A 27,039-nucleotide genomic window follows, 5' to 3' on the forward strand; every position below is an offset into this window, starting at 1 on the left:
CTCCCTATGGCAACATGTGTTGTCGTGTCGCCACTCAACCGGAGAAGGTTGTTACCCCTGAGCTGTCGCCTCAGTCTGTGGCGGCAGGTGCCGCATGTCGGCTGTTGAACTTGCCGCCATGGTAGATTTGACAATAACATTGAGGTGCGGTCTTTTCTCATATTAGCATTCGCTGGGTGGTCATTTATGCCGGCTGAAAGGCATTTGATCATCCAATTTGTAGTCTAATCTCAAATCGGGTCGAAAGGGCAAATCATCAAAGTTTTAGCAAAGTAATGGCAAATGTTTTTTTTTGACCATTAGTTATGGCAAATGATTAATTAAGGAAAGGTTTTTTTTGGCCGTCTTCTCCTCTAATCCGGCTATATATAGGCCCGCGGCCGCCAAGTCGCGATCAGATCAATCTTATGCGTGAGACTTTGCCCAAATAGACGACGCTCCGCCTACGCCCGCACGCTCCGACGAGGAGCGCCGCGAGCGCTCCACGCTCCGCTAAGCAGGACTAGGAACCGCTCCGCGAACGCTCCGCCGACGGGCATAGGCCGGCGGGTGGCGTGCTATGGATTCCGACGGGGCTGCGATACGGAAGGCGAGATCCTACCCCCTTCCCCTTTCGTACTTTGAAAAGTGACAATTAGTTCGCGACCCGTTGCATTACAACTATCAAACTGCATGTGTTAGCAAACTCAAAATTGAGTATAGGCATGGCTCATCAGCGAGCAGCCGACGAGCCTCGAACCATAGCAACGAGGAGCGGACGCGCGGCGGCAGCTGGCGTCCGGCGAGGCGGCGAGGCGGAGACATTGTGCTAGCCGGCGGGGTGGCAGCCCTAGGGTTGGGATTCGGAAGCAGCAGCCGACGGGGAGGAGCTGCAAGGTGGACGGGGTGGGCCGCGATTTTGGGCTGGCCTGTAGCATAGTTTGTTGGGGTGGGCCGGTGGGGGAGAAAAAGAAGCCCACAGTCAGCCCAGTGCCTCTCCAGAGTCGCACGGGCCGACGAGTTGGAGGAGGGCTGGGCGACTCTGTCGCATGGGGTCGCTATGTCAGGGACGCTGACATCCCCTTCCTTTGCGACGAAGCCTCAGCACCTAGGAACCGGGCTTGGAGCTGGAGCTTGTCTTCCCAGGAGTCGTGGGGAGCAGCTGGATTGGACCAGCGCGACCTACTCCACCATGGTACCATGCCGCTTGCGCCAACGGCTATGCAGGATGCTCGCAGGCACTGATGGTATGTCAGAGTGAATTGGCAGATCATCAGAAACTTCCATACCAGGCAGAAGGGCGCGACGGAGCTGGGAGAGGTGAAAAACGAGATGAACTGACGAGCCTTCAGGTAGTTGGGTTTGAAGGCCACGTCGTTAATTTGCTCGACGATGCGGCAGGGTCCAAAGAAACGGAACGCGAGCTTGTGGCAAGCGTGCCTTGCCATGGATGTCTGGACATACGGCTGTAGCTTGAGGATGACCTGGTCGCCGACATTGAAAGTATGGAAGGAGCGCTTCTTATCTGCTTGTTGTTTCATGACTTGTCACGCTCGATGAAGGTGTTATTGCAGCAGATCTTGCACCACGGCGCGCTCATCCAGCCATGACTGAAGAGCAGGAACAAAGCAAGCATTGGTAGCTGTGAAGCCCCATTGGCAAGGCTCGTGCCCGTACATGGCGCGGAAGGGGGACATGCCGATGGCAGAGTGTGGTGCAGAGTTGTACCAGAACTGCGCCAAATGGATCCAGTAGCTCCATGGACGTGTGAGCGTGCTTGTGTGAAGCATCTGATGAAGGTTTCCAGGCATTGGTTTACCCGTTTCGACTGGCCATCCGTCTAGGGGTGGTTTGCAGTGCTCATCCATAGCTCAGTGCCGGCGTATTTGAAGAGCTCCTGCCAAAAGTGGCTACTGAACACCGGGTCTCGATCTGACAAAATAGCCCCGGGAAACCCATGGAGTTTGTAGATTTGTATCATGTAGAGGAGTGTAACCTTGGCTGCTGTGTATGGATGCGCCAAGGGCAAGAAGTGGGCAATTTTTGTCAGCTTATCAACAAGGACAAGGATGCAATTGGCTTTGCCTGAGTGTGGGTGGCCCATCAATAAAATCCTTGCTGATCAGCTCCCACGATTGGCGAGGAACAGGCAGTGGTTCCTGTAGGCCGGGATAGGCAACTCGCTTCGGTTTAGCTTGTTGACACAGTTGATAGCACTTGACATATTGCAATATGTGAATTTTCATCTTGGGCTAGGCAAAGAATTGTCGCACGCGCCGGCAGGTCACTGGAAATCCAGAGTGGCCCCATCGGGCTATCATGAAATCCAGAGATAATTTGTTGCTGAGGTGCTGTGTGTTAGAAGGGATATAGAGTGATTGGCGAAATTGATGTTTATTGCTTGAGCCTCGTAGGCGTATATATAGTGAGTACATGACCCTCTTGAAGTACAAGGCAAGGTAGAACAAATCCTACGCTATCCTATACTACCTAAATAATCATGAAATCCAGAGTGGCCCCATCGGGCTATCATGAAATCCAGAGATAATTTGTTGCTGAGGTGCTGTGTGTTAGAAGGGATATAGAGTGATTGGCGAAATTGATGTTTATTGCTTGAGCCTCGTAGGCGTATATATAGTGAGTACATGACCCTCTTGAAGTACAAGGCAAGGTAGAACAAATCCTACGCTATCCTATACTACCTAAATAATCATGATACTCAACTTCCCCTACAGTCACAACGGTAGCGATGCAGGTGGTGAGACTAGAGAAGAATCCAAAGGTAAGCCGATGGTCACATCCCCACAGTCGTAACGGTCGATGCATCGTGGAAGTCGTGGCTGGAGTGGAAACCGACGAGGTTGCTCAAGAAAGGCGGTAGCCCTTTGTGCCGTTCTCGAGGTAGCCGAGAGCGTAGGGTGGTGTAGTCGTGGTTGAGGTAGCCCTGCGAAGAACGCTGTGGTCGGTGTCGAGTCGGGGTGGCCGGTGTCGAGGAAGTCGCCGTGGAGCCGCGGGCGCAAGGAGGTGCCGAGTTAGTCATGAGCGCAGTGGTGTCGAAGAGTGGTGCGCCGGGAAGAAGATGGTGTTGACGAAGCATCGCGCCGGGTTTGCCAAACCCGGGGACATGTCGTAGACGAAGGCATGCGTCGGTGTTGCCAGCTCCGGGCATGTGTAGACGGATGAAGACGAAGTTGACGAAGTGCCGCACCAGGCTTGCCAGGCCTGGGGACATGTCGTGGACGAAGGCACGCATCGATGTTGCCAGCATCGGGCATGCGTAGATGGGGACCTGCATGAGCTGTATGCCATGTCGAGAGTCGGAGGGGCCAGTAGAGGAGGACTCAACGATAGTTGCAGCGCCAATCGGTGTGGGACTGATGTTGCCAATGGTGATCGGAGTAGACGAAGTGGTCGGGGAAGATGACGGCGGCACTGATGATAAGCTAGTGCTGGACGAAGATGAAGGGGGTGGACGGGCGACGCCACTCGGGAGAGCGAGCGGCAGCGGCGCCGAAGAAGAGCGGCGAAGGTGACGGCGATGCTCGAAGTAGGCGAAGAGGAACCCGGCAGCGTGATGAAGACCGGCGCGGACAGTGGCGTTCCCGCGCCAAGGAAGGCGGCACGGCGCATACCACGTGGAAGACGACACGCGGGGACGACGGAGTGACCACGCGCCGCGGCGCTACGACCCGAAGGGGCGACACAACAGCAACGTGCGGGTTGGGGAGATGGTTGGAAGACTTCGGGGCGGCGGCGGGGACCGCGTGCCGCGGTGCTACGGCCCGAAGGGGTGGTGCAATGGCGGTGCGCGGGTCGGTGCAGCCACGGGGATGGCCTCAGGTGACAGCGGAGACCACGTGTCGCGGCGCTACAGCCCGAAGGGGTGGTGTAGTGGCGGCTCGCTGGTCGGGGTAGCCGCGAGCAGAACCATTGGCCGATGGCGACGGCGTGGACCGCATGCCGCGGTGCGACAGCCTGAAGGGGCGACGCAAAGGCGGCTACGGGGATTGCCGTCGGGAGGATCTCGAAGTGGCGGCGTGGACCGCGTGTCACAGCGGTGGGTCTGTGCAGGCGGCGACGTAGCGGTTCGAAGGGACGACGCGGCGGCAACCTGTGGCTTGATCGGCGGTAGGCGCGTACTCGGGTACGTGCTTGGTGAAGACATGCGTGATCGGTCGATCAGACCGACGTCGGCGCTGTACGTGCCATGGCAGGGACGATGCGTAAATCGGAGTCGATGGCGGCGTTGTCGGTGATGCCCGGGCGATGACGATGAAAGACGGACCGACAATGGAGACCGCGCGGACGAGAAGCCGGCAGCGACGCACGAAGGCGTCCCTTGGGCAGCGTGTCCAGCCTTGCTGCGCGATTTATGACAAGGGGGCTGGTGTAGTCGACATCAATGTCGGAGTAGAGGCGCGGGGGTCGACGGCGGTGGCGGGCGACACAAACCAATCTTAGATCGAAAAACCAAATAGTAAATGCCGATCAAAGTGACCGGCGAGGGAGAGAAAAACCCAGATCAAGAGATTGGGAAAAAGACTCTAGGGCAGTTGGTGAACATGACCAGCGGACGAACCCTAGGTTTGGGCAGCGCGGCCCCCGGCGGCGATCATGGAGGCCGACTGCCCCGGGGGCGGCGCGTGGGGTGGAAGTAGTGGACGGTGGCTAGGGTTTGGATCAGTTAGGCTGACATATAGTGAGTACACGACCTTCTTGGAGTGCAAGGCAAGGTAGAACAAATCCTACGCTATCCTATACTACCTAAATAATCATGATACTCAACACTGTGGAACCACCCAACCAGATGCAGCCTCGAAAGCGACGAATGCCTTTCTCGAGAGTGAGCCACCCCTTACTGTCAGGTTTTATGGCCAGTTGTTCCAGCAGGCACTGCTCATGTGGATTGACATTATAGCTTGAGACAATGTCCTCAAGCCAGGCAGGTTTGCACAGCGAGATAGCCGCAATCTGTTCTGAATGTGTGGCACACGAGAGGGCGTCAGCCGTGCCATTTTTCGAGTCTTTCTTGTAACAAATTGTGTACCACAGCCCCAATAATTTGGTGAACGCCTTCTGTTGCCACGGTGTGGTGAGTCTTTGTTCCTCCAAGTGCACCAAACTCCATTGATCTGTTTGGAAGACAAAACTCGCTGTGTTGCAGGTAAGGGCGCCACTGGTCCACGGTGATAATGACAAGCGAGTACTCTTTCTCATAGGTGGACAAGCCTAGGAACTTGGGACAAAGGGCCTTGCTCATGTAAGATATTGGTGGCCACTTTGTTGCAGAATTAGTCAGCGCCTCTTCTTGCGGGCTCCAAATTTGTCGACGAGATGTAACAAGAGAAGGTGCTCGGCATCATCGTCAAAAGGCATCTCCTCTCTATGTAGGAATCATCTGACTCCGACTACGAGGGCGAACTCCAATCATCCATCTACGAAAATAATTCGTGACTTCATCAAAAATCGCCTGTCGGCCGAATTGAAAATTGGTAGAAAAGCTCTAATCTTACCTTTGACCGGAATCAAATCCAGCGGTAGCAAAGCCGCAGCCGTTGGAGCCCCCTTCCCCACAGCCGGCCAAAAGCAAAGCAGCAGCCGCCATAGCCCCCTTCTTCTCCACCACGGGCCGAATCGTGCTCCGTAGCCGCCGCCCCCGCCCGCGGCTATGGCGGCTGCTCAATCGTGCCTGGAGCTGCCGGATCTGCCTGCAACGAGGCGCCCCACGAAGCTACCGGCAAGATCCACGACGACGGCGGCTGCTGCTTGCCCGCGGCAAGAAATGGGCACCCCCGAGCTCCAATCTTGGTGAAGAAGACGCGGGCGAGGACGACCGAAGCTCTCCAAGGTGCGGGGTAGCCAGACGGAGCAAAAATCGCCGGAGATTTGAGGCGGGGGGACTACAGTGGAACGACAAGCGCGAGTGGAAATTTCCCTCTCGCCAAGTCACGGGAGGGATAGAGGGAACCGCAAAGGAGGAGGGGGAAACCGCAGATTTGGCAGCTGCGGGCCGAAATATGGAGGGCGCCGCATATTTTTTTATGGGTCGGGCTGATATACGGGATCTGGTCGGGATGATTTTTCGCCCCGTCCCATATTTATTTTGCGGGCCGGGCGGATATAGCGGATCTGCTAGAGTTGCTCTTACTTCACCCACTCTGGGCCGGCCAGTTTGTTGTTGGGCTTCCGGAGTCGCACGGGCCGATGAGTTGGAGGGCTGGGCGACTCGTTGTCTTGTGAGGTCGCTATGTCAGGGACGCTGACAGTTCCCAAATCCTTGCTCTGCCACTGGCTGACGCCCACGGCAGGAGCCACGCACACACACCGCCCACAAGGTAGTACATCGAGCAAAGAGCTTCAGTCTTTGAAACCGCTGTGCGAAACTCATTATCCAGAATGGCCCCACGGTGTTGATATCTAGTGCTACATCATACCTCAAGTTCCAATAATTTTATTGATATGGACTGTGAACTTACACATTTAGTAATGGAAGCAATCCTTGGTGCAAGACTAGTATAGCTTCACGAACCTCTTATCAAAAGTGGTATTTGACTGAGAGATATTCACTATTTTGCTAAAAAAATCAAATTATGTTGAAATTTAATATTTTCCAAAATTACCCAGAAAAAAAACAGTAAATACTACATGTGCCCAGTTGTAATTTAGGAAATTTTGAGCATATTAGAAATTGTTTTACGGTCTTTGGTTCAGGCCACTCACATTTTATGAAAGTTTTTTTAGGTTTGCAATTGCAACTTGTTGTAAAGTATATTGCAATAAGCTTTTTTAGGTTTTTGTTTCGCCTTTTGCGATCAAGGATTTCTAGTATTGTGCCCCAACTTGCTTGGAACAATAAGCTTTGTTGTTCTTGTTATTTTTGTCAGGTTTTCTATTTTACTAGGTAATTGCCCGTGCGTTGCACCGGGGACATAAAATATTCTAGTTCATTAGTCCATTATTATATACTCCCTCCGTCTCAAAATAAGTGTCTTGAGCTAGTACAAAGTTGAGACACTTATTTTGAGACGGAGGGAGTATCATTTATTATTGATATATAATTGAAAAAACAAGATTTTATGTTTTCACTCTTAGCCATGTAGGTTAACAAAAAATTAGTTGATACATCATGGCTAAAAGTGATATGACTGTGTAATTTTTTTTATTTGATAAGCATTTATTTGCTTATACTACCAAAGTAAACATAATATGGCAAACAAGAAATCATGTCGTGCCTATGGCCTACCTAGATGATTTGTATGGATTGCAAGGACAGTCTATTGAACGGCTGTGTTTTATGTTTTCACTCTTAGCAAACATGTAGATTAACAAAAAAATGGTTGATACATCATGGCCAAAAATATTTAATTGACAACGCAACCTAATGGGATCACCATCAGTGTAGTATTTGCCATTACTCTCACACGTTGTAGCAATATAGCAGAAGCTTGTAACAAAAAAGAAATTAGTTGGTACATCACGGCAAAAATAATACTCAGCCTATTTTTAAGGGATAACCATCAGGGAAGCACTATATCCGTTAGTCATGCACATCTCCAGAATATGGACGTACCCTTGGCATAAAAGGATCAAAGATTTTTCAAGATTGGTAAAACTACACCCGGACAGAACGAGATCATGCAGACCCTGCCTGGTATGACATGCCTAATAGTGCAGTGGTGGGGAAGCTGGGCAAGTAACTTGGAGCCTGGTCTAGTTGTCGGAGCGACATCACCCGGCTCAACCTGCCCAGCGCGTCGGCGGGCCCACTGCTGGCGATCTACCATGGTGATGCGCCTTCCTGTACAACACCACACCCTTCCTGTACTACAAACACCACGGCCTTTCTGTACTACAAATACCACCCTGGAAGATCGGACAGGGCGACGGGTGGATGACGTTGAGGCTGAGATCACGGAGCGTAGTGGACAAGATGAAGAGATCGTGGCTGATGGGTTGGGGGCGAGGTTCCCGTGGACATGCCGCCATGTACGTTCTGAGCGTCCCTGAGGTTAAGGCTACGTTTGGGGATATAGAAGAGAGAAGAAGAAAAGGAAAGAGGGAAACCCGAGGTGGGGAGGGACGTGCGTGGGGAGATTGATCACCGTCATTGAGATTATTGCGTTACCAAAGAACATATTTATTACCATACATGAATTGATTACGTTTGTATTACCAAATAAGAGATTGGTTACCATATATGAATTTTCTGTTACCAAAGCTAGAGTGGGTTTGTCAGGTCAGATGAGGATAAACCGGTAAGTAGACAACCAACAGGGAGAAAGCCGGTGGAGGAATGAAAGAAAATCGGTGGAGGGGTGCGAGGGTTGCACGAAAGGGATGGACGAAGTGCGGGGGACGTAAGACGGGAGAGGGAACGTTACGTTTCTTTTAGGTAGTAGAGATTTTGCCTTGTGCTTCTGCCACATATTTACTTTATTTAGTCTATAGTTAGTCATCATGCCTCAATACTAATGATTTTTTTATTCAGAAGTTCAACTGATTGCTTCTTCATATTAATTATTGAATGCAAGCTGGATTGTTTTTGTTAACTGAAATTTAGTAAGGGTTAACTATTATCTCAAATTGTTAAGTTTTTCTCAGAATTTTTTCCACCAAAAAAGTAAGTTGGTAAATACTTTGTGTAACAAGATTAGCAGTCCTATTAGTTCACTTTTCTTTTTCTATTTTTTAGCATTTTTTCTTTTTCTAATTACTTTAAAGGTTATTTTGATGTAGGTCTGGGAGGAAATTTGTGTAGACATGTTCATTTCAGAGCGTGATTCCGTAAGTTATACACACCTGCTATTTATTTTGATGACAAGATCTTCAAGTTACCCAAGATAATTACTTCTATTTATTCATAAACTCGTCTGACTTTTTCTTTTTACCTTCTTTTCAACTACATTTATTACAGAGACCTTCCACAAGTATATCTATTGAAGGAATCGATGAAGCAAATGTTTTCAGATATATTCTGGAGCTGTGGACTAAGGGTACTCCGAAACCAGAGAAGATAGGTCCATGGATAAATGGATCTATTTGGCTGTATGAATGTGAAAGGACGAAGTGGTATACGAAATCACAAAGTGTGAAATTTTTCATTCTAGGGGAGGAATTCAATGATGATGCAAAGAAAGTGGAGGTCTACAAAAAATCTATCGACCTGATAAAACATGGCAGCCCTCGAGGTGTCATAACACCTATTTTTGTAACATACTGTTCAAGATTCAGTCGTATGATTGTTTGCTACCCTTACTTTGATGAATCTCTTTCTGACTGGTTGAAGAGATATAAAGGTGGTTCGTCTAACCTTCCATATGAGATCAGAATCATGATAAGGTAATATAAATAATAGACCTGTTCAAAATTCATTTTCTGGTTGCTTACCCATATTTATCATACTCAAGCTGTAACTACTTTTTGTAATTTTGTATTTAGGAATCTGTTGGCTGCGATAGAGCATCAGGATATAAACAGATTAGAAGATATTAGTCCAATTGTCTGTGTTAAAAGCAAAAGGGATAACACGATGGAAGTCAAGGTCATCTTGCTTCCAGTCCAAAGTGAACAAACAAGCAAGGCCAAATGGCGCACAAGTTTCTCTTCATTATTGAGGAAGAACATGCATCAAACTTGGGTGGAGGATAAAGACTTTGAAGCTTTTCTGTTAATGCTAGAAAGCAACGAATACACGTATGTTTTTTAGTTATCTGATAGTAAAGTTTAACTTTCTTCATATTAATTATTGAATGCAACCTGGATTGTTTTTGTGTGTAGGCTTGAGAATTTGATGGGACACCCGGTCTTGCAAGATGGCGATAGTAATGGTCGCCTCATTCTTGATTGTTTTCGTGAAACATTGACTCCCGCACAGCATAAAGAATTGGAAGAAAAACTTAATGTCCAGAAATATGATGGTGGTGATTGGCGGCTGCGTTTGCAAGGGAAAACTCCTTTAGAAAATATGAGTAAACGCAGTACAGCATATCCAGGGCATGACTTTCTATGGTTTGCGAGAAAGACCGTTGCTCATTTCAATGAAAATGATGCAAAGTTTAAAAATGCTACTGTAAATCGAGTGCCCGCAGAACGTCATTAAGGATTTGTATCCAGGATTCATATCAGATTTGTACAAGTTGTCTTTAGAACCTCAGTATCTTAACAGGGCTTTAGGGTGAGCGAGAGATTGAACTGGACAGAAAGAGCTCTGTGCAAAAGGTGATTCTGATGATCCTCGAGTTCTGGGACCACCGTTAGGGGTTCAGGGATGGTTCCACCTCTCCTGCCTCTCCTGCAAGATAAGGATCCTTCCCACATGCATCTGTCTGTTTGGCAGTAAAGACCCTTCAGAAGCTGATGGAGTACAGCACTACAGCAGCCCTTGCCTGTTTAAAGATTTGGGTGGTGTAGAACTTTTGTCTCAGAGGTTACATGTGGAGGTGCAGCGTGTTATATTGGTATTGGTGTTGCTGACATTACTTCAGTGGTTGCTACTGATCACTGAAATCAGAAAATGACCATCTCTACTCACAGAAGCGACTGATTATGGCTTTGCTCAAAGGCATTAGGTTCTGCTCAAAGTTCCAATGATAACTCTTTGCCCATGTCACTTTCCCTTATATTCCAGAATGTTGGAAAGTTTGGTGGCGATACATACCCATCTTCAGTTACTGTTATGAGTGAGATAATACATAAGGATCCTACATGCTTTCTTGCTTTGAAGGAACTTGGTCTTCCTGCTTTCCTGTCATGAGTGACTGCAAGCTCTTATATGTGTACCCATGGCCTGGGCGCAATCTTCCGTAACAACCAAGGACTTGAGTCTGCCAGGGAAACTTCAGCGCTGCGTTTTCTTGTAGAGATATCTGATACCAATGAATGAAGGTGTTCTTTTAGCCAATGCAGTGGAAGAGTTTCTTCGTCATGTGCAGTCCTTAGAAGTACTGGTGTTGAGATCATCATTGGAATAATCAACAAACTTTCTTCACGTCATGGCGATAAAATCACTGAAGCAGCCAGCGGTGAAGAAAAAACAGATATGGAAACAGATGTTGAAGGGCGTGATTTAGTAAGTGCAATGGATTCTGGCACAGATGGAACTAACGATGAGCAGTTTTATCATTTGAGCATTTTCCATGTTATGGTATTGGTGCACATGACAATGGAAAATTTAGAAACTTGCAGGCTGTTTGTAGAAAAGGGAGGTCTACAGACTGTTGACACTTGCTGCGACCTACCATCACCCAATCTTCTGGTGGGCTGCCTATTGCTTTGCACAGCACTATGGTATTCAAGGGCTTTACTCAACAGCATTCTACTCCAGTTGCGTGTGCATTTTGCTCCTCTTTAAAGGGGCACTTGAAGAATGCCCTACAGGAACTTGATACAGTTTTTAGGTCATGTGAAGTGACTAAGTTGGAAAAAGGTGCCATTCCATCACTTTTTATTGTTGAATTTCTGCTCTTCCTTGCGGCATCGAAAGACAACCGCTGGATGAACGCTCTACTCTCAGAATTTGGAGATGTCAGCACGGATGTCCTGGAAGATATTGGAAGAGTTCACTGGGAAGTGCTTTGGCAAATTTCACGTTTTGATGACAAGAAAATAGAGCCTGAAGCTAGTTCTCCTTAAGCAAATGAGTCTCAGCAAGTTGATGCTGCTGTGGGCGACACTGATGATAACATATACACCTCCTTTTGGCAATATCTTGATCCTCTTCTAAGGCGATGGGGCTCTGGGTGGAACATGGTCTCAGGTGTCTGACCTTGTCAACATCCAATGTGAAGTCAGAAGAGGACAAGAAAAGATCTGAGCATTCGTCCTGCTGTGACATGATGAGGTCACTTTCTTACCAAATTAACCATCTGTTTATGGAGCTTGGGAAATCAATGCTGCTTACATCTCGCCGTGAGAACAGTCCTATAAATCTATCTCCATCTGTTGCGTCTGTTGCTAACAATATTGCTTGTATCGTGTTGGAGCTCCTCAATTTTAAGGGTCATAACAATCAGTCCAGAGAGGGAGATTACTGTTGCTACAAAGTGCTGATACCTTGGAATGGTTGTTGAGTTTATTAATAGGATATTGTTGAACAGACCAGAATGATGTAATCGAATCATGGTGAATTCTTTTTGTTGCCGTGGTGTCATTCAGTCTATCTTAACCACATTTGAAGCTACCAGTGAGTTGCTTTTCGCAATGAACAGGACACCCTCTTCACCTATGGAGACTGATAGTAAAACTGGGAAGGAAGAGAAGGATACCAATTGTTCATGGATTTATGGCCCCCTTTCCAGCTATGGTGCAGCCATGGACCATCTTGGAACGTCATCATTCATTCTCTCTTCATCGACAAGGCAACTACTTGAGCAGCCTATTTTTAGTGGAACTGTCAGGTTTCCACAAGACACAGAGAGATTCATGAAGTTGCTTCGGTATAAAGTCTTGAAGGTTCTTCCCATCTGGCCCCATCCACAGTTTCCAGAATGCAATCTTGAGTTAATCAGTTCAGTCACATCCATCATGAGGCATGTTTACTCTGGGATAGAAGTGGAAAACACTGTTAGCAACATTGCTGCTCATTTGGCTGGTCCACCCCCTGACGAGAATGCAATTTCCCTGATTATAGAGATGGCTTTTCTCGTGCTAGAGCTGAAGAAGCATTAAGACAGGTTGGAACAAGTAGCGTTGAGATCGTGACTGATTGGTTGTTCTCACACCCGGAGGAACCACCAGAGGATGATGAACTTGCTCGAGCTCTTGCTATGTCTCTAGGGAATTCTGATACACCAGTTCAAGAGGAAGATGACAAAACTAATGGATCTTGAGCTCGAAGAAGTAAATGTTCAGCTCCCTCCCATGGATGACGTATTATCTTCATGTCTTAGGCTGCTACAGACAAAGGAAACATTAGCTTTTCCTGTCCGGGATATGCTTGTGACTATCAGCTCACAGAATGACGGCCAAAACCGTGTGAAGGTGCTTACATATTTGATTGATCATCTGAAGAAATGTCTTGTGGCATCTGATCCTTTAAAGAACACTGCATTATCTGCCTTTTTCCATGTTCTTGCTTTGATACTCCATGGAGATACCACTGCTCGTGAAATTGCCTCAAAGGCTGGTCTTGTCAAGGTTGTTTTGAGTCTGCTGTGCAGCTGGGAGTTTGAACCAAGGGTCAAACAACCAAGGTTCCCAATTGGGTTACTTACTGTTTCCTTTCTTCTTGACAGAATGCTCCAGTTGGAACCCAAGTTGCCAGATGTTACTGAGCTTGATGTTCTCAAAAAGGATAATTCACCTACACAAACATCTGTTGTGATTGATGACAGCAAGAAGAAGGATTCAGAATCTTCCTCAAGTGTAGGGGTTATTGGACCTGGAGGACCAGGAGCAACTTCTGAGGATCTGCTGTAAATGCATTCAGAAGCAGTTGCCTTCTGGTACGATGGATGCTATTCTTCAGTTGTGTGCTACACTGACGAAAGTCCATGTGGCTGCTATCAGTTTTCTTGAGTCTGGTGGCCTACATGCGTTGCTAAGTTTGCTGACAAGTAGCTTGTTTTCTGGATTCAACAGTGTGGTTTCTACAATCATCTGTCATATTTGGAGTATATTCCCATACCCTTCAGCAAGCTATGAAATTATAGTCTTGTCATGGCTGCTAATCGGCATGCAAATCCTAGGGTTACACCACGTAATTTTGTTCAAAATTTGGCGTTTGTTGATACAGGGACCCAGTGATATTTATGAAAGCTGCCCAAGCTGTGTGCCAGATTGAGATGGTTGGAGATAGACTGTATGTTGTTCTATTGAAGGACCGTGAGAAGGAAAAGAGCAACGAAAAAGAGAAGGATAAGTTGGTTGATAAGGATAAATCATCAGGTATTGCCACAAAGATGACAGTAGGGGACATGATTATGGCATCTCCTGTAAGTGCCAAAGGGAAACAATCTGATTTGAGCGGAAGGAGTATGAAATCTCATCGCAAGCCACCACAAACCTTTGTCACTGTTATTGAGCATCTATTAGACCTAGTATAGTAATGTCCTTTGTCCCACCACCAAGAGCTGAGGACCAATCTGATGGTTCGTCATCCATGGACATGGATATTGACTCTAGTTCATCAAAAGGTAAAGGGAAGGCTGTTGCTGTCACACATGAAGAGTCCAAGCAAGCCATCCATGATGCTACTGAATCTCTGGCTAAAAACGCATTTGTCCTAAAGCTGCTCACAGATACTACTAACGTATGCTACATCCGTTCAAGTTGTTCTTTGCCACAATGCTGAGTTGAGCAGCACGCAGGGTCCTACCTGGACCACTTACAGTTTTAGCAGTGGCCAAATATTTAATCATATATTACAGCATTTCCTTCCACATGCTACAAAACAAAAGAAAGAAAGAAAGCCTGATGTTGATTGGAGGTACAAATTAGCAACAAGGGGTAATCAATTTTTAGTGGCTTCATCTATTCGTTCCCCAGAAGGCGGAAAAGGATCTGTTCTGAAATCTGCAGTATATTTGTTGAGTTCACAGACAATTCTACTGGTTGCAAACCTCCAATGTTGAGGATGAATGTTTATGTTGATTTGCTCAATGATATTCTGTCAGCCTGCTCGCCAACGGGCTCCTCACTTTCAGCAGAATCTGTAGTTACATTTGTTGAGGTTGGCCTTGTCCAGTGTCTACGAAAACCCTTCAAGTTCTTGATTTGGATCGTCCTGATTCAGCAAAGATTGTAACTGGTATTATCAAGGCTCTTGAAGTGGTTACTAAGGAGCACGTTCATTTAGCAGATTTTAATGCTAAAGGGTTTTTGGAGCAAAACAATGTAGATTCATCATCAGATAGATTCCAGGTTCTTGACACAACTTCTCAACCAACTGCAATGGTAACTGATCATAGGGAAACTTTCAACTTCAAAAAGTTCAGATTCAGTGGCAGAGGCGATGACCGTGATATAGATGGAGGTTTTTCCCATGATGGTGAAGATGATTGTATGCATGAGACTGCTGAAGACAGAACTGGAAATAAGTCCACAATGAATATTCGGTTTGATATTCCACGCAATAGAGAGGATGATATGGCTGAAGATGAACATGACAGTGATCAAGATATGCAAGCAGATGATGGTTGAGGAGGTTGATGAAGATGATGATGATGAGGAAAATAACAACGTGGAGGAAGATGATGTCCATCAGATATCTCATGCTGACATGGATCAGGATGACCGTGAGATTGATGAAGATCTGCTAGAAGAAGATGATGATGACTACGAGGATGAGGAGGGAGTAATCCTCCTCTTATAGGAGGGGATCAATGGAATTAATGTGTTTGACCATGTTGAGGTTTTTGGGGGGAGCAACAATGTTTCTGGGGATACACTACTGTGTAATGCCACTGGACATTTTTGGCACAAGCGGCAAGGCCGTATTACATCTATATACACTCTTCTTGGGAGAGCAAGCGACCAAGGTGTACTTGACCATCCACTCTTGGAGGAACCTTCGATGTTACTTACACAACAGAGGCAACCAGGTATCCTCGTAAATTTGTTATTATTTACACATTTTAGGCTCTGTTTGGATGCAGGGTATTTCTAAAACCACAGCCCTAGTTGCAAAATACCACAGGATACAGATAGCGCAGTTTCTTGCAGTATTTGTAAAGCTACTACTAGGCGTTTGGCACCAGCACTATTTCACATATTATTATTTGAGATTGAGAAAGTTAACCAAGATTGCACATGTAAAGCACCGAAGTTTATCTGCTCACCTAATTACGTGAATACTTATAGGCTTTAACTAGCTCATTTGGTCTGTTGCTTGCTCCTATTTGTATATCCGTTATCCTGTTGGCATGTTCCATGATAATTTTGGTATGATAAACTTATCCTGTACGGCTTCAGCATCATTTTGCTCCAGTTCTGCAGAATGAGCCAGACGGGAAGATGTAGCATTGCTTTCTCGGTTTTAAAAAAAGTCGAGAGTGGATTTTTTAATACTCGAAAAAAACTACGGTGTCAGCAATACCACGGTTTACAAAGCTATAGTATTTCCTGAAGCCAAACACCTCAAATGATTTTTAAACTGCATTTTTTTGAGAAATCATTTTCTTTTGAAGAACTTCTAAAATACTTTGCATCCAAACGGTTGCCTAAGCAGTTAACCTTTTTAAACTGTTACTGAGATAGTGTGTCCAGCCTGTGGTACATCATGCATAGCTTATCCAAATTATTGTCTCTTTTCAGAAAATTTAGTTGAGATGGCTTTCTCTGATCGGACTCATGAAAATAGTTCCTCCCATTTGGACGCTATATTCAGAGGCTTGCGAAGTGGATGGAATGGACACCGATTTAATGTGTGGCTGGATGATGGCCCCCGACGCATTGGATCTGCCGCCCCTGCAGTACCTGAAGGCATTGAATAACTTCTGCTCTCTCAGTTGAAAAGGCCTATGACTGAACATCCTGATGAGCAGAGCACGCTTGCTGTTGGTGCTCAAGTAAACGATCCTCCCAGTAATTTGCACGGACCAGACATGAAACTGATGCAAGGGAAGGACTAGCAGAACAAAATGAAAACAATGAAAATGATGATATTCCTGCAGTAAGGTCTGAGGTGGATGGCTATTGCAAGTGCTGGTCCTGCACCTCCTCATGGTGATGAACTTCAAAGAGATGCATCCAATGCAAGTGATCATGTCGCAGATATGCAATATGAATGTAGTGCCGCTGCTGTCTGTGATGTGGAAGCAGTAAGTCAAGCAAGCAGTGGTAGTGGTGCTACTAGGGGAAAGCCTCAAAAGTTTATATGTGGAAATTGAAAGAAGCATGATGATGGTGACCGACATGGGGCTTCAGACAGGGCACCTTTGGGTGATGTACAAGCAGCTACTCGATCATGGAGGGCTTCTGGAAAAGCAGTACCAGTAGCAGGGACATATCATTGGAGAGTGTTAGGGAGATCCCCCAAAACACAATCCAGGAATCTGATCAGAATGCCAGTGAGGGGAATCAGGAGCCTATAAGGGCTACTGGCACCGACTCAATTGATCCTACATTTTTGGAGGCTCTTCCAGAGGATTTACGGGCTGAAGTTCTTTCTTCGCGTCAAAATCAAGTGACTCAGACTTCCCAACAGTTGCAACAACAGTCTCAAGAGTTTGAAGGGCAACCAGTTGAAATGGACGATTTATCAATTTGCAACCTTCCCTTTAGAAATACGGGAGGGAGGTATAATCATGTTCTTGATCTGTCTCATTTTGAAGTAATTTCTGACATAATTTGTTCTATGATTCTATCTTCAGTTACAATTATTTGATTTGCTATGAATTGAATTAGAGGTCTTCGTTGTTGATTCCAGGTGCTTTTGACGTCTCCCGATACCCTACTAGCTACATTGACACCTGCACTAGTTGCTGAAGCCAACATGTTGCGGGAGAGATTTGCTCATCGATATCATAGTGGAACTCCAAGAACCGGAGAGGAGAGTCCTCTCGTCGTGCTGATATCACTGGTTCAGGCCTTGATAGAAACACTGGTGATTCCTCCCGTCAAATGGCCAGCAAGCTAATTGAAACTGTAGGGACTCCTCTTGTTGACAAGGATGCTCTCAATGCTCTTATTCAATTACTTCGAATTATTCAGGTAATTCCCTTTCTTCGTCTGGTGGTTCTACTGTTTCTGGTGGTGTCGAAAGCATGCATAGTAATAATAATTTTTGCCTCTATTATATACAGCCTATTTACAAGGGCCAGCTGGAGAGGCTTCTCTTGAACCTTTGTGATCACCTGGAAAGCAGAAAGTTGCTGGTTCAAATTCTGGTGGACATGCTTATGCTTGATCTGCAGGGATCTTCTAAGAAATCAATGGATGCAACTGAGCCATCATTTAGGCTGTATGGGTGCCATGCAAATATCACATATTCACGCCCTCAATCCTCAGATGGTAATTAATTTTGATTTTGATCTTGTTTCAGTTTTTATTGTCAGTTTGATCGTTCCATTGGTATATATTTGCTGAGAATTGTATCTGAATTGTGCACTAAGTGTGATTTCTTTGTTGCCACTAGTAAGCTTGCACGTGCAACGCACGTCTGGACTAACACTCGACCTGTACTTTTCTAAAACATAAATAAATGAAAATGTAATCTATATAATGAATGAAGATTATGTGAGATGACACTACCCCAGTCTCAAAATATAAGACATTTTTTAAGGCTAAACATCATTTTGCAAAATATTCCTGGGATAACAACTTAATTATTTGAACTACATTGTCTGGTCATTTGCAAATAAATGAAGGGCTGATTTGAACAGTGAGCGAAAAGGGCTATTCAGATATCAAACAAGGTGTCCGAGCAGGCCAAAACAAACTTTCAGAAACTAAGATAACAACATCCATTAACGGCCATAAACATCCCATCATTTCTCCTCTTTCTCCACACAGATAGCCTTCTTCATTCTAGCTCCCCTGGTGCCGGTTCATCCTCTAAACACGGAGCTTGTTGTATACCCTGTATGCCTAAACCTTAACTATATCCTTCACAACTTCGACCAAGTGCTTCTGGGCCCCTACGAGTGATGGCCGTTGCAAACTCATCTGGAGTAGAATGCCTTGGAACAAGAGAGCAGTCAGAGCGGGATGTAAACATACAAACATATAAAATAGACAGAGAAAAGAAACATGCACCATACCTTGACCATGCAAGCACAGCTTGGGAAGATAACAAGCTTGGTCTTGTATCTTGAGCCTCTGGACATTAGACTGCATACCTCCAGTGACATGTTCTTGCGGCGGTGATCCACAAAAATGCCCACGGTCAGACCAAGCTTCTTTAAGATGCTCGTGGACTCCACTTGATACTATATAAACATGAGCAGATGATAATATAAAGTTGTACAACACCAGTTCCTCAATAGATAATCTCGCTCTGACTGAAGTTACAGACATTCGGTTGTACAACTTTATAATATAGATGGGGAGAACAAGTCAAAGTTACAAACATTCGGTTGCATGAAGAAACCGAGGATGGCTCCGCTCCGATCCGCTCCCGTGCTCCCCCTAGCCTAGCGCAACACCTCCCACCAACCCCGCCGCCGGCGAGCACTCAGGTAGCCCTCCCTCCTCGCCTCCCCTCCCCTGCCATGGCGCCCCTGAGCGGCAGCTCCGGCGACCTCGATCTCGGCTCTAGCCCGCAACGTTGGATGGACTCCGACGGCGAATCCTCGGCGAGGTCCTACAGTGACATGGCCCGGATCCCGCCGTGCCCGCCCCCTGCTGCGGCCACGGTGCCGGCGACGCGCGGACCGGCCGCGCCCTCCCGACGCGCCCCGAGCACCCAGCTGCAGGGCCGCCACAGCCCGTCCTCGGAGGCGTCTGCCGGCCTCTGCTTTCGCTGCCTCGACCCGGGTCACCCCGTGCGCGACTGCACCAACGACATCCGCTGCCGTCGCTGCCTCTACCCCGGCCATGGCTCGCGCGACTGCAAGAAGTACCACAAGGGTGTTCTGCGTGCTGCCCTCGCTGTCATGACTGCCCTCCGTGCCGGCGCCGGAGGCGCCGCGCCGTGACTTGCCGACCCCGTCCGCGCCCACCGCCTCACCTGTCGATCGAGTACGCGTCATCCTGTCGCGTTCTGTGGAGATGGAGGAGGCTGAGGTGGTTCTGCGCCGTGGGATGGTCGTTTCCATCACCGGTGCCGGGCCGGTGGTCGCCCCTGGTGATGTCGAGGAGGTTTTGTACTCCTCCCTCTGCCTCCAGCCCCGCGACTTCACCATTCACGCGCACCACCCCGGGGATTTCCTCGTCATCCTCTCCACCCGCGAGCTCATGAACCGCCTCGCCGGCGACCACTTCATCAACGGGCCCGGCTTCACCCTGTCGATCCGCCCTTGGAACAAGCTCGCACATGCTGTCGTCGACTCCCTTGACCTCAGCATCCAGCTGGAGCTCCGTGGCATCCCTGCGCAGGCTTGCCACCTGTCCACGGCGTAACACCTCCTCGGCTGTAGCTGCTGAATTGAGCGGCTCCACCCGAGTACGCGCTCCCGCGCTGACCTCGCCACCTTCCGGTTGACGGTGCGCACCCGCGACCCGGCTTCCATCCACCGGGCGGCCATCCTCGAGATCATGGAGTCTGTCCCCGCCCGCGACCACGGCCCGCCCACCATCTGCACCCTCGTCTACCCCTGCCCGCCACGACCGCGGCCCGAGCGACGATGCACCTGGTGAGCACGATGGGGATGCTGGTCGCGGGCATGATGCGAGCCGCGGTCGCCGCCGCGGCCGCAAGCGACGACGGACCTCCGGCAACCATGACGGCCGTGCCGATGGCATGGCCATGGACTCCACTGGCTGGCACGCCCCCATCCCCCGCCATCGAGGCGCTCTGGGAGCCATACTATGGACCCCTGGCCCTCTGCCAACGGGCAAAGCCAACCTCGTCGCTTTTCCAAAAGGGGAAAGCGGGGCGGAAGGCGTCGGAAGGCGATAGGAGGGTCCAGTACTGCCGGAACTGCGCCCCGTACGACTTCCCGGCCGAGTGCCCCCCCTCCCGCGTGCCCCGACACGCGCATCATGACGCCTGCTGGCTCTGGCTCATTGGCTGCACGCCCCGACACCGCAGCACCAGCCAGGCCGCCCCCATCGCGCTGCATGGATGACCTTACCCATGCTGCGGCTGCGCCAGAAGTGGCCAATCCCAGCGCACATGTGGATTGGGATGGCTCCACGGACCGCCTGTCGCTGGACAGCGAGGTCCTAGATTCCCTGGCCTCGGTCCCCGTGCCTGATCCGCTGTCGGGGCAAAGCGGAGTCCCGCCTCCGCCCCCTCCTGGCCGCCCCGCGCCACCAGCTGACCGGTCCATGGAGAGATCCCCTCGCTGGAGCCCACCCAGCATGCCGCCCGCGACCGAACCTATCTTGAGGATCCTGCCTTTGGTGGCGTGCTGCGCAAGGATGATCCCTCGGCACCCCTCGTGGCCCAACCCCCCACGGCCCAGCATGAAGCCCAGCATGAGGACCCGCCTGTCGAGGTGGGGCTGGAGGCCCAACATGGCGCGCTCGTGGATGGCGCCGCCCATGCGGCATGCCCCACTACTCCCAGCCCGGCCACACGCTTCGCCTCGCCTCCCATCACGATGTGCTGGTCCCGCCCCCGCGCGGCTGCCACAACGACGTGGACCCTTGGCGACTTCCTCGCGGCGGCCACCAAACAGATCGATGCAGCCCTCCAGATTCCTGGCAAACGACCAAGGAGATGCCCGCTCAACTTCTCCCAATGCCGCGGGCGATCGGCCTCGACCGCAGCCCACAAGTCCGTCGCCCTCCCACGGCCAAGCGATGTGCCCAAGTCCACATCTTGCGCACTCTTGGGGTCGTTGTATTCAACCAGAAGATCACATCCGCGGAGATGAAGGCGTAAGACAACCTCTTTGCCGCGCCCATCCCCCTGTCTGTCCTATCGGCCATCGCCGCTCTGGTGGATCGCGAGCTCCCTGTGGATTCTGCCGTCGCGCCTATCACGACGGTGGTCGTGGGCAGCCCGATCGAGGCCTAGCTTCGCCCTTGCCCTCCCTCGTCGACCTCGTCCCCATGGAGCACAACCCCAAAATCTTGATATGGAACGTGCACGGCCTCAACGCGCGTGCACGTTGTACTGCTGTCAGGTCGCTTGTTGTAACCGCCAATGCATCCTCGTTTGTTTGCAAGAAACTAAGATGGCTTTGATCTGCTCGTCGACTGTCCTCGAAGCCCTCGGCTTGGAGTTTGATGACTACGTGTACCTGTCCGCGCAAGGAACCCGTGGCGGCATCCTGTTGGCCTAGAAGAGTAGGGAGATAGTCATCTCTGACCTCCTATTCACTGCCAACGCCTTGACCACCCGTGTTTCCACCCCCACCGGCGCTCGCACACCGTGGTCTACAGACCGCAGCCGGACGAGGCCAAGATCGCCTTCCTGCAGGAGCTCCGCGACATACGCATGGACTGCTCCGGGCCTTGGATGATTTGTGGGGATTTCAACCTCATACATCGCGACGAAGATAAGAACAACCGGAACGTCAACCGACGCATGATCGGCCGCTTCCGGCGCACCATGAACGACTTGGCGCTCAAGGAGGTTTACCTCAACGGTCGCCGCTACACGTGGTCCAACGAGCAGTCACCCCCGACACTGGTCCACCTTGACCGTGTCCTTTGCACCGTCGACTGGGAGGAGTTGCATGGTGAATGCCACCTCCGGTGCCTCACCTCGGTCGTCTCTGACCACAGCCCCTTGCAGCTCGACTGCTGAAAGTACATGTAAGTCCCCATGTGTGGTTTTGGTAATTAAATGACAATCCTTATGGACTAATGTTTACATTGAGATATACATTGAAGGTTAGCCCCATTGGAAAATGATTGAAGAATATTGGAAGACAACTCCTTTGAAGCAACAATTACATAGAGATGATCAAAATGGAGTTCATCGGAGTATCCGAAGGATTACCTACTTAGAGCTATGGTTTGAGCCACAATGGATCAAGATCCTAAAAGGATGATTTGAATGATGAATTCTAGGAGTGGCTAAAAGATATGATCATAATGGACTCATGTTCGATTTTTGCCCGGTTTTCTGTTAATTAACTGGGCAATTCTCTTCTTCTTAATTAATCGATGAGGCAAATCTTTTGCCTTCGTTTCGAAAAAAAATAATGGACTCATGTGTTGAGTTATGATTGATCAAGTATTCAAGCAAGCTATTCAAGTGAAGAATTCAATATACCCTTCAAGACGTCAAGATTAAACATGGAGTAGAGATATCGGTTGACCAAGAGGAAGCTCAAAGATCAAACACTAAATGTTCAACACACGAGTGCAAACGATGCACCACATAGGATCTTGTGGTATGATAAGCAATTGTCAATTGCACTTTGTGTACTAACCCATACTATGTGTTGTCTATGTTTTTGAGGGTTAGGTGATTCTCATGAGCTCGCATTGAGAGAGAGATTTCAAGTGTCCATAAGAGGATAACATTAAGTGTTGATGATCATGGTTGACAAGGGCAAGTTCAAGATAACCATCCCGAAGGATTACATGCTTGAAGCTTGTGGATGATCACATGATGGACACGTGAAGATGAATAGAAAGCAAACCTTCCCACATTGTGTATGGGGGATCTATTTGAAGCCTTCACCAAGTGTCATGATCAAGATCATCTTTCTGACTTGAGCCAAGCATAAACGTCAACATCAAGCTCAATTGGAATGCTGTAGTCAAAGGTATTAGTTCCTTTGGCTTTAGTTGTGAGGATCAATGACCATCGAAAAGGATATATGCTCAAGAATGAGTTTTCGGAAGCTATCTAGTATAGTTCTTTTATGATTCTTGAGTTATAGGGATCCCGCACTATTAAGAGGGGATCAAATGGGTTAGTGATAGATTTTCTCAAGTCAACATCTTCTATTTCTACTTCCTGACATCATATTCCAACATAGGCATATTATGTTCCTATCCAATACAAATACAAAATGCCTATACATCTACCAAAGAAAATCCAAAGCTAAATAGGTCACCCAAATACATGAGAAAACCTTTGCATAATTTGCATCCTCCATTTTTGTTGATCTTGGGTGGTTCTCTATGTGAGGACCTGGGCTTTTTCCATAGCTTCAAAACGAGCCCAAGATCATCAAAATCGGAGTCTGGATGTAAAAGTTACGCATGTTTTAGTTTCGGGTCTCCTGCTGTTTTTTTGTTGGCCGGATCATCCGGGTTCCGGCCCGGATCATTCGGGTTTCTCGACAAATTCATCACAGTAACTTATTCCGCTAGCCGGATCATCCGGCTACCCACCCGGATCATCCGAGAATTGCCCGGATCATCCGGCTATGTCCCTGGACATCCGGGTATCTACTTCACAACATTGTATATTGACCTTCTCGGATCATCCGGGCATTGCCCGGATCATTCGGGTATGCGTCCAGATCATCCGGGCAGGTCAACAACTGTGGGAAACGGCTCTATTTTCTTGGGGTGTATAAATATCCCTCTCCCACTCCGGGAGAGGGTTGACCACTCCATCCAAAATCGCCCCAAGAACACAAGTGGCTCCCTCTCACTTCTCCTACACCAAATCTTAGATCTCGGAGAGATTAGTGAGTGTTCTTGAGAGTTGTTCCAATCAAAAGATAGATCCTCTCCCTCTCCCTCTTGTGACCAAAGCAATTCGTGATTTGAGCAAGTCTTGAGCATTTCCCCCTTGATCTTGTTACTCTTGGAGGTTGGAGACTCCTAGGCGGTAGGAGTGCTCCGGTGAGGAATCAACTTGTGATTTGTCCCTCGGAAAGTTTGTGGAGGTTTGGAGGCCGCCTCAAGGTCTACCACTAGGTTGGGAATCGCCTTCGTGGTGATATCTCAAGGAGAATAGGGTGAGCCTTTGTGGTGTTGGTGTGCCTTTGTGGTAACACCCATCCCTCCAACGGTGACTAGCTTCCCTCTAAAGAAGTGAACATCGGGATACATCCTCGTCTCCGTGACTTTGGTTATCCCTAACCCTAACTCCTTACTTGTGGTTTACTTTAGTCTCTTGACCTTGCATTCACTATATCTTGTTGTTCTCATTGTCGTGTGTTGGCTATTCCCTTGAAGAGATTATTTAGGCCAACACTTTATAGTCCACAATTCATACTTCCTACTATTGTTCTATCTTGTGCTCAGTGTGAATTGCTAGCTTTGTAACATTCATTTCCATATCTTGTGACATAACTTGTGTAAGCTTGTAGTGCTTACTTGAGTTTGGTTGTATCATTCAATTCCATATATTGTGATACAATTTGTGTAAGCTTGTATTGCTTACTTGTGGTTGTGTGTATTATTCATTTCCATATCTCGTAATATACACTGAGTAAGTTTGTGTAACTTACTTGTGCTTACTCATATCCTCGTTGTTCTTGTCTTCTTTATCCTGTGTTGTTGGTGCACTTAGTGAGCCTAGTATATTTAGGATTTGTGCTTGAAAAGTATCCGCTTAGTTTATTTCCGCATTAGGATATAGCCAAATCCGTAGAAGATTTTAAAACGCCTATTCACCCCCCCCCCCTCTAGGCGACATCGTGGTCCTTTCAATTGGTATCAGAGCAAGGTCTCTCCTTATTAGGTTTCGGCTCCTGGAGAGTATCGATGTCGACTAATGATTTAGTTCACAACAACACTTTTTATTTGGATGGCACAAATTATCACCTATGGAGAATTCGCATGCTTTGTCACTTTCGGGCCATGGGTCCAAATGCTTTGCGAATTGTCCTTGTAGGAATTTCTATTGCAAAGGATGGACTTTCTCCATCTATTGAGGATATGTATCTTGATTGTGATACTTCTCTTATCATTCATCAAACTTTAACCTTTGAAGTGTTTAAGGCAGTCACGACTTGCAAGTCGGCTCATGAGACTTGGACCAAACTTGAAGATGCATATGGTGGGTCCAATCTTGATGAAGATAGTATTCTATTTGGGGAGTTGATGCTGGAGTTCTCCACATTTTTAAATCATGAAGAGCTCACTATTACTTCCACCTCCAATTACTTGCACACTTCATTTCTTCCACTTCACCATCATGTGGCGTGCCACAAGGTAATGACATGGTGAGTGAAGAAATATCTTGTGATGATGGTGTTAAGCTCATTTGTGATGATATGCTTGATCTCCCATGTTGCCATGATAGAAATGCCTTGGTTTCCTCTAGTTGTTCTATGACTAGGCATGCAGAGGAAATCAAGAAAGATGAGGCATGCTTGATTGATGAAGAACCCTCTTCTCCAAAAGAATCATCATCAACCCCCTTTGTTCACATGTGCCTCATGGCAAGAGGTAATGACGAGGTATCATCTTCTCTTAGTGATAATGGTGATAGTTGTAATGAGGATGATGATGATGACTTGACTCAAAATCTCTATGAGATTTGGGAAAACTCTTCATGGAGCTAAAAATAACACTTATAAAAGGTTCCAAGATGTTCTTGCTTGCTTTGAAAAACGTAATGACTTATTTCTTAACGAGCAAGCGAAAAGTGAACAACTTGAACATGAACTTGCTAAGGCTCATCAATGTATTAGTGACTTGAGGTCTTTAAAAGAAGAGATTGAAAGTACTCATGGTAAACTTAAAGAGGATTTTGAGCTCCTTCTCCTTGAATGCAATAATGTCAAGGTAGAGCTCATCAAACTCTCTAAGTCTCATGAGGAGCTTCAATCAACTCATGAGAAGTCTCTAATTGCTACTTGCTCCTATGATATTGATAATGATGCTTGTGTTACTAACTCGATTTCATGTGAAGCATCAATTTTGAAGGAGAATGTCGAGCTAAGGACTCAACTTGATTTGCTAACTAGGAATTATGGGAAATTGGAAGAAAGTCATGAAAAGCTCTCAAGCACTTATGAGGATCTTCTAATCTCCCATGATGGGCTAAAGTTAGCTCATGAGGCTATGGTCACGAAGGTAAAATCGTGTGAGTCTCATGTGGATATTAGCACATCTTCTACTCGAAATGCCGTATTGCCATGTGCTAGTCCTTGCAATTCCTCTCTACATGATATTGATACACCTCATGATGAATTGCTCACCTTGTCTTGTTGCTCTAACCATGAAGTTTCTACTTGCACTAGTCCTCTTGTTTCTAGTCTTGAAACTAACCATGTAGAGGAAATTAATGAGCTCAAGGCCCAAGTCACTAGTTTGAAGAAAGACTTGGAAAAGCGCGATGATGGACATAGTTTTCACTCCAACAAGAAGAAATCCATTAACAAGAAAAGGGGGCAAGACCAAGCCAAGAACGACTCCAACATTTCTTGCTTTAAGTGCAAAAAGGTTGGACATCACGTGAGATCTTGTCCCTTGAAGAAAAGGGCTTATGAAGGGAAGCTACATGGGAAGCGGCCTCAAGCTCAATCTCAAGTTCAACCTCAAGTTGAAGAACGGCCACTATCCATGATGAACCATGTTATTACTTACCAAGTTGAGAAAGTAAAGAAGAAGAGAAGGGGGAGTACATGTTGCTATATTTGCCGTAAGAAG

General features: G+C 47.6%; 1 pseudogene; it reads left to right on the plus strand.

The window, feature by feature from the left end:
- The first annotated feature begins 3,707 nt into the window (after positions 1–3,707).
- Positions 3,708–19,553, plus strand: LOC123191693 (E3 ubiquitin-protein ligase UPL2-like; annotated as a pseudogene).
- The last annotated feature ends 7,486 nt before the right edge of the window (positions 19,554–27,039 follow it).

This window comes from Triticum aestivum, chromosome 2A (assembly GCF_018294505.1).
Source record: "Triticum aestivum cultivar Chinese Spring chromosome 2A, IWGSC CS RefSeq v2.1, whole genome shotgun sequence".
NCBI classification, from domain to species: Eukaryota; Viridiplantae; Streptophyta; class Magnoliopsida; order Poales; family Poaceae; genus Triticum; species Triticum aestivum.